This window comes from Maniola hyperantus, chromosome 23, assembly GCF_902806685.2.
Source record: "Maniola hyperantus chromosome 23, iAphHyp1.2, whole genome shotgun sequence".
Lineage (NCBI taxonomy): Eukaryota > Metazoa > Arthropoda > Insecta > Lepidoptera > Nymphalidae > Maniola > Maniola hyperantus.
The window spans coordinates 1,701,837-1,718,195 of record NC_048558.1 but is presented as its reverse complement, the minus strand read 5'-3'; the positions used below and the strand labels follow the sequence as shown (position 1 = coordinate 1,718,195).

The 16,359-nt window shown below is 37.9% G+C and overlaps 1 protein-coding gene across 2 annotated transcripts in view; it reads left to right on the top strand.

Moving 5' to 3' along the window:
• LOC117993323 (uncharacterized) overlaps positions 1 to 16,359 on the top strand; it is a 46,744-nt gene that overhangs the window by 11,745 nt on the left and 18,640 nt on the right. Inside the window, exon 1 of one of the 2 annotated variants that reach the window (XM_069506585.1) lies at positions 2,001 to 2,225. The exons of the other annotated variant lie outside the window; for it this stretch is intronic. The gene's annotated coding sequence lies outside the window, so the exon portion shown is untranslated. Of the gene's footprint in view, positions 1 to 2,000; positions 2,226 to 16,359 lie in introns of those variants that run through there. 2 annotated transcript variants of the gene reach the window in all.

Here is a 16,359-nt window from a genome sequence, read left to right as displayed (position 1 = left end):
AATGTATTTATGTATCTGAGTTTCTTTATCCCACCATAACTACTAAATGCTCAACAGATTTGGATGTTTGGAGTATCGTAAGAATCCTTACATCATCCCGAGTGACACTGGCTATAATTTTTTTGAAAAAGGTTCAATATGGTACCATTTTCAAATGTGTAATTTTTTTATTTTCAAAATAAGTAGGATAAAAATGGTACACCTTTTCATAGTTAAATAGACAATGAACCCTATAGTTATTTAAAGTTCGTTACTCAGCGCACAAAAAGTGAACTAATATTGATAAATATAAATTGATATGCGTATAATTCTATCTATAATATATCTATATTATTATATCTATTGATTATAGATGAACGGTTTAAAGGGGTGGATTGAAATCCAAAAGGTCTTAGATTAAATGTAGAAAGTTGGAATAGTGCCACTATAAGGTTGATGAGAAATCTCTGAAACAAAAAGAAAACAATAGTATTTATTAATCTAAGATAGGTAGGTACCATAATTAATTTTTTGTAGGAATGTAGGATTACGTCTGCATAGTATTATGCGTACCTATTGTATGTTTAATCATTAATGAAAGTTTTAAGAAATTGGGTTCTTAACATCTAATGTTAGAAACCAATACCATAAGATCAAAGATACACCTCTATCAGAAATGATTCTGAAAATCTGCTCCACCGAATATTGATTATTGAAATTTTTACACATTTTTAAGCTAAAAATATGTACAGACATGTACTATGAAAATCATTATGGAAATTTCCCACGTGGTTAATTAAAATTGATATAATATTAAACTTGCATTGAATGTTAGGATAAGGAAATTATAGTACAATATAGTATATTAAGCTATGGTATATCGATTAAATACATCACTACTTAATTGACAGCTGTGTGCATTTTTTTGTAGTGTGGGTGCAGCACTTCCGCACACCAACGTAATCCTTTTTGAACCGTCTGGGATTTTTTATATTGATTTTAACGAAAAGATAGGTCTTTCTGCTTGAACCAACTTCAGTAACAACAAAATTCAACCAAATATTTTATGCTTCTCTGATTAAATACTTGTAGGGAACCTACATTATAATCAATATTAATTATTATACAAAATGAAACGCCTCAACTCAACACACACATGCCTAAATACTTTGCATGTGTACATAGATATATGACGTAGGTATACACTGTACAGTGTAGGAACTTGAACACAGTGAAATAGTTTAAAATGGCATGACATCGCAAAGTCTACATCGCATCGACCGACCAACCCAGCTCTTGAGACTTGAAGCACATGAGATGAGTAGATCTTCTTGAAGCACCAGCCAGTGCAACCCATATTAAGAAATAAGTGTGCACCCCCGAATGGAAATGAAATTAATATTTTATTAATAGGACTTCATCAGAGGACATCGACATCAATATTTTGATTTTTGAATCGGGGCGAGGGGGGGCGGGGTGTTACTTGTTAACTAGGTAATTACTATTCAAATTGTGAATAAGCTACCTCTACCAACCTAAGCTTATGTAAACTGTATTAGAAAATAGTATTAGAAAAATAAAAATGCAGAACTAGGTAGGTATATATTTAAAATATTTTAGGAATCAGGAAATTTAATAAAATAGAAACAGCGCCATCTATTGTATTACTCTAACTCTACTATGAAAAGTATAAAAAGAAAAATCCCACGATCATATTACGTCCACGAAGACCTCGGCTCAGATGGCTCACAAGTCACAACCCTTATACTGCCATCTATGTGTACATTTTGTAAGCTTTTGACATTTACACAATTTGGCGGCATATTTAAATTGATTTTAAACAGAATTGAATAATAATAAAATTGGTTATCGAAATGCTAAAATGATGCTAAATCAATTTTTTGGTTACCTCTTAATTAGTAATTCTATACACGCACTATTTTAAAACCTTTTATTAAAACCGAATGGAAAAAGAAACAGGTTTTCCACGTTACATTCAAACTACAATCAGTGCACTGCGCGCTAAAAAGAAAATCTTCATTCCGCGCGCGAGGCAATTCGAACTGCACGCGCACTTTTCGATCCGACGAAATTGAAAATCGATTTTCTATTCGTAATTTTTTAAACCTCTGTGTGTTCTAATAATGTTTTAAGAAGACTTTCAGTGAGCTGTGTTTTAAATAGTGTTCAGTGCTGTGATTCGATTTACTTGGTTTTTTTTAGTTGGAAGACGAATTTTTTTTACTGTAAGTACCTACATTCTTTGTTTATTTTTACATTACGATTTTAATAGCATAACATAAATATTGAATATTTGCAACATTGGATTATTGTGAATTTATGACGTAAATAAGTAAATGTGTTCGAAACTAGATTTTCTTGCGAGATAAAGTAGTTCGAGGCCTTTTAAGGCTGTTTGCCTCCGTTATTTCTCAGATATAGGCTGGGTCTAGACTCTAGGATGATAAGTAGGATCTAAAGTGGAAGTGGACTAGTATCGCTCGGGGCCAAGTTGAAAGTACGTTTTACAACGGCATTATGACATTATTGTGTTACTAGCTTATTCCCGCGACTACGTCCGCGTGGACCACACAAATTTCAAACCCCCGTTTTACCCCTTTAGGGAGTGAATTTTCAAAAATCCTTTCTTAGCGGTTTACGTCTCATAATAGCTATCTGCATGTCAAATTTCAGCCCGATTCGGCCAGTAGTTTGAGCTGTGCGTTGACAGATCTGTCAGTCAGCTTTTCCTTTTATATGTATTTAGATATAAATAATGGTGAGGAAACTCGCATGCCGGAGAGTTCTCCATAACGTCTTCAACCTATCCGCATTTGGCCAGCGCGCGTGGTGGCCAAATGCCTAACTCTTCTCATTCGAGAGGAAACCCGTTCTCGGTAGTGGGCCAGCGTGGCAATGGGTTGATGATGATGATAGATTTATTAGAATATGTAGAGCTAGGTAGGTACAGTCTATGTATAAGAGTAGACACGACTGACTGAAGCTGAAGTGTTAATAATAATAAATACGTAGATAATTTCTATACTTAGAATAGTTTTATAATTCTATACCTACGCCAATATGCATAATATCAAGGTTGATTTCTTCTTCTTCTTCTTCTTAATTTGCTTTATGGCTTAAGGTTGACTTCTTGTAAATTTCGCTGAATATATTACTGAGCACGGGACTCTTCTTTGAGTCTGATATATTTTTATGAGTGACTTAATCATCGTATAAAATTATATCTGAATGCATTACCATTATCATTTTTCATAGTTAATGAAGAGCGCATCATCTTATTGCAATACACCTAGCTATTTAGATACTTACTTTAATTTAGAAGGGTTATGGCAGTTTTTAAATCCATGCCTAGTGCCTACCCCTTATATTGGTTTCTACACGACATCGTACCGGAACGCTAAATATCATGGCGACATGGTTCTGCCGGTAAGGTTGATTAGCTACGGCCGTAGCCTTCCACCAGACCAGAGATAAGTAATTATAAAACCTCCAAATTGCCGCTGCCGGGAATCGAACCCGGCACCACCCTCTTATGAGACCACAGCTGCGCTCACCACTGCGCTAGGAAGGTACAAGTTGAATTGCGTCAAGCAAGCAGTGCCTTATGGAGTCATTGCCTAAGTATATTTTTTCATTTTTAAAATACATTTTTGTCTTGTAGGGCGATTGTCTAAAACCTGCATCAATCATTATTACAATCTCAATTGCTCTGATTGGCTGAATTTGTGCGATGCTTGTTGCAACAATGCATTGTAGCCAATAGTGAGCGAGCATCAACCAATCAGAGGTGATTGCGATCGTAACATTGCTGTCATTCTCCCGCAATCGCGCAGCTGTTTGCCGTGGAGACCCTGGGGCCATGGAGTCTTGTGCTACAAAAAAATTTAATAGCCTCATCTATGGCCCTATCGCGGTTGTTTGACAGCTACAATGTCACGATCGCAATCATCTCTGATTGGTTAATCCTCGCTCACTATTGGCCACAATGCATTGTTGCAACAAGAATCGCACAAATTCAGCCAATCAGAACAATTGAGATTGTAATAATGATTGATGCAGGTTTTAGACAATCGCCCCGTGGTGACAGCAATTTTTTCACGCAAAGGGTCGACCTGTCTGTCCTGCGCGGAAATGCAGCCAGTATTCTTGGCATCATTCCACGCGGGCATGATTTGTACAGTACATATTATTTAGATAAGGCTAGCTTTAAGTTTTAATGTAACATTTTCAATCTTACCTAAGTAAATGTATTTATTTTCATTGTCTTAGTTTACATGAAACAGATGGTACTCGGGCCGACCTGACGCATAACCTTGCGGTTAGTGTTTCATTCAAACAAAAGTCAAAATAACTGTGAGCAAATGTATTGAGCAAGGCGTTTATCGGAATTCAGTATTTTGTTGAGTATGACATAATGAATTGATTCATCTTAAGACGAACGATTCTGATGACCTCTCTAAATCTGACGCATCCATGGGACTGCGCGCATTTTTAGCGTTCCATACCGCAAAAGGAAAAACGGAACCCTTATAGAATCACTTTGTTGTCTGTCTGTCTGTCTGTCGGTCTGTCAAGAAACCTAGAGGGTACTTTCCATTGACGTAGAATCATGGCAAGAAGGTAGGTTTTATAGCAGACATGAGGAAAAAAATCTAAAAACCGTGAATTTGTGGTTACATCACAAGAAAAAAATTAAAATGTATTCATGAACAAATATTGCTATTTTCAACTTTCAAAAGTAAGATTACTAATTACTATACCGAGTCGGGTATCACATGAAAGGGCTTGTACATTCTAAAACAGAATTTTATTTATTTTTAGGCATAAAAGTTTTTGATTTATCGTGCAAAATGTTGATTAAATACGATTGTAGGACGGAACCCTCAGTGGTCGACTCTGACTCGCACTTGGCCGGTAAGACTTTCGTCTTTAACCAGTGTGAAGGAGGAACGATACCCTGGTTAAAGACTGGCTATAAGAAGACTTGACTCCAACATTTCGTACATTTCGTATTGTAAAATACGTTGTTTCGTAACGCAGGCGCCAATATTCATATTATAGTTAATCCATATCTTGGAGAATGGTGCACGGAGTATGGACAAGAGCCAAGTTTTAATATAGAGGCCCGGAGAGCTGATGTCATCGCACTGTTTACGCCGATTCTGAAACATTGTTCCAAGTATTGTAGAGAGTAGAGACGAGAATACATTTGACCACAAAACAAAACGTCACTCTTTGTCACGCCAAGCAATTTGTCACCAGTTAACACATTAGCAATTAATTCTTCTAATTATCTTCTTTTTTTATATATAAAATTCAAAGTCCTGACTGACTGACTGACTTATATATCAACGCATAGCCTAAAGAGACATGAAATTTTGAGAGTAGGTATGTATGTTCTTTGTAAAGAGTAGGTATCCACCAAGAAAGGATTTTTCGAAATTCCACCCCCTAAGTGAGTTAATGGGGGATGGAAGTTTGTATGAAAGTCCGTAATTTTTGAAGCTATTTGCATGAAAATTGGTATTTGGATTTTCGGTCACAAATGAAGAAATACGTGTTTAAGAATTTTTGGAAATTGGACCCCCACCTCGATTTTCCAAATTCCACCCGAGCGAATACAATTGTCACTTTACATATTAGACTGGACTAAACCCTTCTTGTTTTAAAAGGAAACCTGCTCAGAAGTACGCTGGCGATGGGTCATGACGATGATGTTGAATAATACAGGTTAACCTTTATTAGTGCAGAAATAGGTTTTAGTGAGTAGAATTTTACTTGTTTCGAATACGTGAGCCCAAAGACGTTATCCTTAACATTTTGCACGTAAGCTGTTATTTAAGGTCATTGTGTCTGTCTTTGCAATCCAATACTTACGTGGAATAAATAATATGTCATACTCATAATAATTATTTGTGAAGCCTGCGTAAAATACGAATTGTGTCAGGGTTGCGGGACTTTGCAATAAGGGGAATAAGCAATGAAATCATTGTGGTGACCCTGGACTTACACAAAAGGGAAATATAATATGTACTTATATACTTATATTGAGAACCTGGGAAAAATAAATTGAGAACCTTGAAGCGATATGACCTAAGGACACAATATGATTCGTTTGTATGTCATGTAGGTGAGGTAGGTACCTACAGTTGTAACTATAGGTACTAAAGAAGGTTTTTTTTTTTTAATAGATATAGCGAGCAAGCGAGCAGGCGGGTCACCTGATGTTAAGTGATTACCGCCGCCCATGAACATTTGCAGCACCAGAGGAGCCGCCGATGCGTTGCCGGCCTTTTTGAGATAATTTATGCAATTTTAGAATTTCATGAAATGACAGAAATATTTATCTGTATGCAGAAATAGCAATTTTATTAACAAACTCAATAAAATGTTGAGAATATAAAGAGGTTGTTTGGATATTGGAGGTAATCTCTGAAGCTACTCGTTCGATTTCAAAAATTCTTTCACTGAAAGATATCTTCTTACATTATCCCCGAGTGCTATATGCTATCAAACTGTTATCACACTGAATACCAGTCATCCGTCCGTCATCACGGATTCTACACAACTCAAAATTCAGCAAGGTCATAAATTATTAACCATAGAAATTCTCAGGATAATAAAATAAAGTAATAGTTTTAGTACGTTAGTATTATTATATTATATTCAGTAGTTCTAGTCTGATTCGATAATATAGGATAGGTATATACCTACTTATCATATTATGCTTTTGAAACCGTTTCTATTCCTCTAATTAGCATTCTGTGGTCAGAATTAACAGTTTCATTTAAATTTGGCGAACACACCAATTCGTTAATTAAAACAACCATAAATAGTAATAAACGATAAAATGTTCTGAGTATATCACCGCCTCATCGGCCAAGGTCGGACCAAAAAAAGCCGGCCAAGTGCGAGTCAGGCTCGCGCACTGAGGGTTCCGTAATGCAGTCATATTTTTTCGACTTTTTGCACGATAAATCAAAAACTATGATGCAAAAAAATAAATAAAAATCTGTTTTAGAATGTATAGGTAAAGCTCTTTCATATGATACCCCACTCGATATAGTTATCTTACTTCGCAAATTGAAAATACTAATTATTATACTTCATGACCACAATTTAATTTTTTTGTCTGATGTAAACACAAATTCACGGTTTTCAGATTTTTCTCCGAAGATAAGATCTACCTACCTGCCAAATTTCATGATTCTAGGTCATTGGGAAGTACCCTGTAGATTTCTTGACAGACCGACAGACAGACAACAAAGTGATCCTATAAGGGTTCCATTTTTCGTTTTGCAGTACGGAACCCTAAAAATACATTAAATGCATAGTGAGGAGGGGCGAACCTGTTTTCGGGTATTATGTTAGTCTGTATGTGACCGATTGTGTGCAAACGAGTTTATGTAAGCAAATAGGAGCTTTAGAAAAGTCTTTTAGGAAAACGAGGTGAATTGAATTAAAGCTTGACAAAGCAAGTTCGTTCCTCAATCTTTAAGTACACTAGCTTATATGCTCGCGACTTCACCCGCGTGGACTACACAAATTTCAAACCCCTATTTCACCCCCTTAGGGGTTGAATTTTCAAAAACACTTTCTTAGCGGATGTGCGTTGATAGATCAGTCAGTCAGTCAGTCACCTTTTCCTTTTTATATAATATTTGGGTTATAATAATAATAATTGTCTTGAGCTCTGACTCCTGAAGTTGTGACTGACTGATCTATTAAAGTTTAAACCGCTTAGGTTATAAACTTGATTGTAATTTATACCTATAGGTCCATTTTCCGCGACTTCGTCCGCGTGGACTACACAAATTTGAAACCCCTATTTGACGCCCTTAGGGGATAAATTTTCAAAAATCCTTTCTTAGCGGATGCCTACGTCATAATAGCTATCTGCATGCAAAATTTCAGCCCGATCCGTCCAGTAGTTTGAGCTGTGCGTTGATAGATCAGTCAGTCAGTCAGTCACCTTTTCCATATTTAGATTACTTATAGTTTAAAAATAACTAAAAAAGCTTTTCATTACCTAATACATTAATTGACGCTGATGGTAAGCTGACGACATTGACAAAATACGAAACAAAATAGTGCGCGTGACAGATGTACGCGTCTCTAGGAAGAATTTAGGCCTCAGCTCGAAGCGAGACCAATAACTAATCTATGCCTCAGCTGTTCTAAATTAGCCGAAGGAGAAGTCTACGGAAGTATGATGATGATGAATAATAAAAGGTCAATCGACAGTCTGGTGATCTAGTTCCCAGGTGATGCAACTTCCTGACTCCGTGACGCCCACTTGGCAGCCAACCAACAGGTATAGAAATAAACCTGTGGTCAGAGAGGTGTTGTGTACTAGAGGTGGAGTTGTTGCCTAAAACGGCCTTTACTCGACTCGTGACTCCATCAATAATATCACTATTTTTAGTACCTATAGGATAAATGACCGTATTACCTACCATAGATATGTTACGTTCATATTACATGACGTATGATTAGATATGCTATATAGAAGAAGCGCTCTACAAGTATAGTTTTAAGTCTTTTGTTTAGATATATCTACGTAAAAAATAATTGCAAATAAACGAATAAAATAAAATAAAATAAAATAAAGTAACGTATGTTTTTGCATATTGCTATATTATGCACTAGAGGATGCCCACGACTTCGTCCGCGTGAATTTAGGTCTTTTAAAAATCCCGTGGGAACTCTTTGATTTTCCGGGATAAAAATTACCATTGTCGATTTCCAGGACGCAAGCTACCTCTGTACCAAATTTCATATAAATCGGTTATATGGATGGGCCTTTAAAATTCCTTGGGAACTCTTTGATTTTCCGGGATAAAAAGTTGCCTTTGTCCTTTCCTGGGATGTAAGCTACGTCCGTCTGTACCAAATTTCAACAAAATCGGTTAAGCTGTTGGGCCGTGAAAAGCTAGCAGACTGACAGACAGACAGACAGACACACTTTCGCGTTTATAATATTAGTATGGATTCTGTAATATTGGATAGGAATGAGTAATTTTAGGTCTGAGAAAAATTCTGCGGAAAATTGCGCAAGGAATTCCGAGAGTTTTCGGAACATAAAAGAAGTCTCTAAGGTTTCTAACTCAATGCCTCTAGCTGACACTAGAGTTCACTACACACACGTCACTTTTCCTCACTACAAAGTGACTATGAATAAAGACATGACTAATGGACGCCCACCGTTTCGGAGACTTTAGTTGCGGGAAATCGATTGACAGTTGTACCTTTCTTGTTGATGGGGGGGGGGGGGGGGCACTAGGGATCTTTACTCATGTGACAGAGGCTTTTTTAAAGATTTTTTACATTAAAAGGGTTGTATGGGGGTTTCTACCACTAAAACCCTTCCAAACCCAGGAAAATTCTAAAGCCCCTCACTTGCGCGATGCCCATTGTGCACATCCTGGAGGAACCTAGATAATGAATTTGGGTCCCATCGCCGGCTCACAACTGAGCACGGGTCTCCTAGAATGAGAAGGGTTTGGCGTAGTTTGGTTGGTTTACCATCGCGCTGGTCAAGTAGGTACGGATCGGCAGATTTCACACACCTTTGAAAACATTATGGAGAACTTTTAGGCATGCAGGTTTCCTCGCGATGTTTTCCTTCAACGTTAAAACAAGGGTTTAATTGTTAAAAATACGTAGATACCTACCTAGCTGTAGCTACTTACTTAGTGGTTTTGCTTAAAAAAACGAAGCAACGGGAAAACTGAAACTTGTTATATTATCTTGAGTCTTGAGTCTTGACATAACATTCGTTTTATCGAGGTTACGTGGAGGTTGACTTCTGTTACAAGTATACCTACTATAGAACTACCTATTTTTACTTCTTATAATATGTATTAATTAACTCACATAAAATATATAAAAACACTTGTCATGACTGACTGAATGACGGACTGATCGGTCAACGTACAGCCGCAACAGTACAGCCCACGGACGAGAGATTTATTTTTCTCCTCCGTGGTACAGCCCTGATTCGCAGGGTTCACAAACTTGAAATTACAGTAAGAAACAAAAGGAACCTATCCTTTTATGATTTAGACACTAAACAAATAAAATACCTAATAAGTATTTATTTATTTAAAAAGAACGGAAATTCCACTCCTACTAAGAGGATTAAAAATAATATTTGGGCTTTCAGGCAAGAATGAAGATGTAAGTAAGGCCATAATATTGTGCCTACCTACGTGTTTCGGGGTTTTTGGAAATTTCACCCCCGCCAAGGTGTTTGAAAATTCATCTCGAGCGAAGCCAGGGCGGGTTAGCTAGTACATAATATGTAAAGGAACCTTCAATACAAAACCGTGTCACATCGGTTTATTTTGCTTCTCATTCATTAAAAACCGATTCGCCTTGGAGTTTACACGTAGGTGCGAGAATGAGAGGGCATGTTTTAAATTAAATATATAGAAAAAGACAGCAATAGCTTGAAGGTATTTCGTATAATATGATATATCTACCTACATATGAAATAACAATGACAGTATAGGCATCATCATCATTCTAAACTCATTTTTGCGCATTAGTAAGCACTGTAGTCTTATTAGTGGGAGGCCCTGGGTTCGATTCCTGGCAGAGGTTTGGAATTTTATAATTTCTAAATCTCTGGTCTGGTCTGGTGGGAGGCTTCGGCCGTGGCTACTTACCACGCTACCGGCAAAAGCGGTGGCTTGTTTATAGTTAAGTCTATCGGTTTTTCGAACTATGTGCCCTGCCCATTTCCACTTCAGCTTCGCCACCGAGAAAGCAGTTAATTAAGTACCCATTTCGACGGAATGACAACATGAACAAGTCAATTTAATAAAAAGCTTTTAAAAAAGAAATAAGCTCTTGCCTCATTTCAGTAATAGTAATGTTAAATCTATTTAAGTCCGGTATTCGACCTTCGAACGAATCTGGAGCGAGAACTCTTTTCGTAAAATCATTTTCGCAGAAGTTTGTTTTTCTTGCGCACGATCCGACATCAGTTTACTTATAGCTTTAAAAACTGGTTTCAGAGATTTGTTACCTTTTTCATTCAAAGCTTTTATTATAAACTAGATGATGCCCACGAGTTCGTCCGCGTGGATTTAGGTTTTTAAAAATCCCGTGGGAACTCTATGATTTTCCGGGATAAAAGTAGCCTATGTCACTCTCCAGTCTCCAGGTCCTTAGCATGCAAAAAATCACGTCGATTCGTTGCACCGTTGCGACGTGATTGAAGGACAAACCTGTTGGTTTGTCCTTCCAGCAAACAAACACACTTTCGCGTTTATAATAAGGGTTACTGATAAGCAAAGTTGCAGGCAGCTTTCATTTAAATTAAAGAACTTTTTGATTAGTTCTGTTTCGGCTTCCCGGGATGCAAGCTGTACCAAATTCCGTCAAAAGCGGTTGAACAGATGGGCCCTGAAAGGCTAGCAGACAGACAGACACACTTTCGCATTTATAATATTAGTATGGACTAGATGATGCCCGTGACTTCATCTGCGTGGAATTAATTTTTTTTTAAATTCTGTGATAAAATTCAGCTTATATATATCCGTCCCCGGGATGATATGCAAGCATCTTTATTATACCTACTAGTCAAAATCGGTTCAACCCTTCCGTTGAAAAAAATTCCGTTGCCTTGAAAAAATCCCGTGGGACCTCTTTGATTTTCCGTGATAAAAAGTAGCCTAAGTCCGCTCCGGGGTTTGAACTGCCGACCATTCGGTTTTCAGTACACTCCTTTAACCGTTGAGCTATTGAGGCTTATGAATTTTTATCCATCTGTAGTCTGTACCTGCACATTGTGGTAATATTCTATTAGAACTTGACTCGACACACTGGCGTGGTATGTGTCTAAAGCAAGCCCTTTTCGAGTTAGTCTGGTAATAAAAACCATGAACCATAGGGAAGGTGGGCGGGCGGCATTCTAAACCGATCCGCCTACTGGTCCCTATTGACCTACACTTTACTTTTATGACCACTTTATGTAGGCTGGATATATCTATACCACATAATATTATTATGATATTATACCAGGATATCACAGCTTCACTGCAAGGAAGCTGTGAAAGCCTAGTGGTTGGAACGTCCGCCTTGTAATCTGAGGTCGGGGATATCGATCCCCGGGCACGCACCTCTAACTTTTCGGAGTTATGTGCGTTTTAATTAATTGAATATCACTTGCTTTAACGGTGAAGGAAAACGTCGTGAAGAAACCTGCGTGCCTGAGAGTTCTCCATAATGTTCTCAAAGGTATATGTGAATTTACCAATCCGCACACGGCCAGCGTGGTAGTCTATGGCCAAAACCCTTCTCACTCTGAAAAGAGACCCGTGCTCTGTAGTGAGCCGGCGCGGCGTGGGTTGATGCGATGGGATATATCACGTAAATAGTCATGCAGTCAGACCAGATGATAGCAGTCAGGGGCTAACATTGCATGTATCTGAATTATAATAATTTAAAAAAAAAAAATTGCCTCTGATAAATATAGAATAGAAGTTCTATTGTGGTTTTATCTAAACAGTAAATAGTGACATAGGGCCTGGTTGGTAGTTGGTACCGCAGACTTATAAATAGAGATGGTACATATTGATGTCTGTAAAGGCGTCATCTCAACTTACAGATTTGCTCGATTTTATCGAACGATCGATTATTATCGATGAAATTGATGGTACCGTCCGCGTCACAGGGAAACGTTATTATATACCTACTTAGTTTTCTCTCTGCATCGTATTCCTCACTAGTCATTATTGAGGGTCTTGACGTCTTACCGTTATTCAGATTACTAAATAATTTTAATACATGTCAAAAATTGCGAACCGGCAGGATTCGAACCCGCGTCTCCTGGGATCGCGCCTAGAGCGCGATTAGAGCGTCGCGCGCGTCGGGCGCGATTCTATTCCTGCCGGTTCTCAATTTTTGTTATGTATAATTAACATGTGTAGGTAAAACACTATAAAAATTATGAAATGTTATTCACATTGCAAGGTATAAGTATCTACCCATAGCTAGGTTAGTTAAAATACAGTCAACGGTCATAAAGCATGAATTAAAATTGTCGATTAATCATAATCAACTGCATCTAAACTTCATCTTCATCTGAGAATCTCATTGCCAGCAATCTAAACTGAATTTATGGTCATTATGGTCATACAGATATCGGAATTAGTAAAACCTGTTATGCCCACTATGTTCGATGTCTTAAGGGTGATATTTCCGTAAATGTTTTCGGTAGTATGTTTTACTCGTCGGCTGTATGTCCGTAGGTGTACTGCAATCATTATGTCATAAGTGGTGACAAGGACACATCGAGGTAACGAGTTTTTGTGGAGGTATGACACGTGCGATAATGCCTTATAATATCGATTCTTAGTTCTTGTACTTAGATAAAGTGTAAATTACATACGTACACACACACACATAAACATACTTAATATTAACTAGGTTATGCTCGCGACTTCGTCCGCGTGAACTACACAAATTTCAAACCCCTATTCCCCCCCCCCCCGCGGGGTGTCCTCCCACCTCATACCCCAATTGCCATCTCGACCTGTCGCGAACTATAGTTGTTATCTAACGTTAATTAGGTAGGTACTTATATATACAAATGTTACACAAACAGATAAGACAGTCTTCTTTGTAAACTTGACCCCTTTTGCCATTTTTGTCCGTGACCTGCAGCAGAACTGTTCTGACCTCTGATGTCATGCAAAGGTTTCAGACAGATTTAAAAAAACCGGCCAAGTGCGAGTCAGACTCGCGTACTGAGGGTTGCGAATTACAATCGTATTTTGTCGACATTTTGCACGATAAATCAAAAACTATTATACCTAAAAATAAATAAAAACCTGTTTTAGAATGTACAAGTGAAGCCCTTTCATATGATACCCCACTTGATATAGTTATCTTACTTCAAAAATTGAATATACTAATTATTAGTTTATGACCACAATTTAATTTTTTTTGTGTGATGTGACCACAAATTCACGGTTTTCTGTTCATTTTTCCCCTAAAGCCAGCTACAAGACCCACCTACCTGCTAAATTTCTTCATTCAAAATTCATGATTCTAGGTCAACGGGAAGAACCCTGTAGGTTTCTTGACTGACAGACAGACAGACAACAAAGTGATCCTATAAGGGTTCCGTTTTTCCTTTTGAGGTACGGGCAAACCAGTCAGGTACGAGTCGGACTCGCTCACGACGAGTTCCGTATTATCGTACAACACTATTTTATTCGGGTACGGAACCCTAAAACGGGAAGGTTTGTTTATTTGTTTTCTTCTCAATGCCTGAACAGATTTGGATGCATGGGGTATCGTTAGAATCCTTACATTATCCAGAGTGACACAGTCCTTAAACTTTTTGAACAAAATTCAATATGGCAAATGTATGGCGCCATTTTCAAATGTGAAAATTTTTACTTATGGTCCGTACAAAATGAGAATTTCACTACACTACTAACTACACGTTAGTTCATTTTTTGGCAGGTTAGTCGTGTTTTTTAGATATAATGGGTTTTTTAAATACTTGTTGTACGTGTTGTACTTGTAAGTACTTGACTTGTTTTCTTGAGAAATAAGAAAGATTATTCCAATGAAACTGTTATAAACTTTTAATCGTCGATGCGTCACGATCCGGGTTATCGAGGAGGCGGGGGCATCGGGCGCGGCGCAATTAGCACGGTCTCAATTATAAACAATTCTTTCACTCATCAGCGGGCGATGCTTCGTGTTACTCATCGACCTTAAATGGTTTGAAGTTGCAGTCATTCCTAAACTATTTTAGTTAAGGGCTCACTTCAATAGTATCGCACGCTGACCACACACGATCAAGTTTATCTATCAAGTTCGCAGCGGAGTTGAAGCGGCGTCCAGTAAAGGAGACTGACTAGTTTTAAGTCCAGTCTTGAGCACAGTCTTTGTTACAGGAAAAAAAGATTATTGGAAAAAATCCTTCATTTTATGATAAACCGAAATCACAAAAAATAATTTGAATTTACAGTTGCTAAATATAGAAAAATATTAACGAAAAATGTCTGTGTTTTTGTCGAGATTATTACTGTAATTGCATAGTGGGATGGTGTACCTACAGTATGATGTTACATTATTTTGTTGGATTATTTTATGTACCTACTTAAAAGGAAACCAATCTAAACAGTTCACTTGTCGTCTAATTATAATTACTTGATTGATAATTGTAAAAAATATTGTTCAAACAACACAATCTTACATAACCTAACCATGGACTTGAGCCCAATATATGTATCTTGATGATGCAATTGTCACTCAAACTGAAACTAAAGCAGTATAAATAATAATAAATAAATAAAATGTTTTTATTTCGACCAACAAGGATCATATTGGTGTTAGTAATTACACGAAACTTAAACATATTTGTTAGTAAAAAATCTATAACTATAATATTTATATAAAGAAGATATTTTTATCTAACAAATCACACTAATTTGGAACTTGTAACGGTTCGTCAATTTCTGGATCCAACGATGTAATTGGTCGGTCTCCTTTGACGGTGTATGGCTATCAGTTGACTGGATGGTCGCCCCGCTTCAAGTCCGCGGTATATTTTGCTGTTTCTCATAGTATTCCGTTTTACCGTTATACAATCAATAAAAATTGACGAGACGATGTCTGATAGAAAGTTGTTCGAAAATGTTTGAACACCATTATCAATCAATCAGCCTATTTGCGTCCACTGCTGGACATAGGCCTTCCCAAGAGCACGCCACCACACACGATCCTCCGCCTTCCTCATCCACCCACTTCCCGCTATCTTCTTAAGGTCGTCAGTCCAGCGGGTTGGAGGTCGTCCCACACTGCGCTTGCTGATACGCGGTCTCCACTCCAGAACACGTCTGCCCCATCGGCCATCGGTTCTGCGGCAGACGTGGCCTGCCCACTGCCACTTCAGCTGGCTAATTCGTTGAACACCATTAACAATGTTTTAAACATTTCGAAATTGATACAGATCGCATAGGTAATTTAAAACTTATGCCCAAACTAGCTTATGCCCGCGACTTCCCGCCCGCCCCGCGTTAACACAGTACGGGCGAGCGCTGTGACGTGCGGGTGTGCGGGGTATTCTTCCGCCTCATACCCCGATTGCCATGTCTCTACTCTACCTGTCGGAGACTATAGGAGTTTATTGGTTTGTTGGTTTATCCTTCAATCACGTCGCAACGGTGCAACGGATTGACGTGATTTTTTGCATGGATTATTTTGCTGTAGCTGTAAAGTCCTGGAGAGTGACATATGCCTCTTTTTATCCCGGAAAATTAAAGAGTTCCCATGGGATTTTTAAGAACCTAAATCCACGCGTACGAAGTCGCGGGCATCAGCTAGTGATTT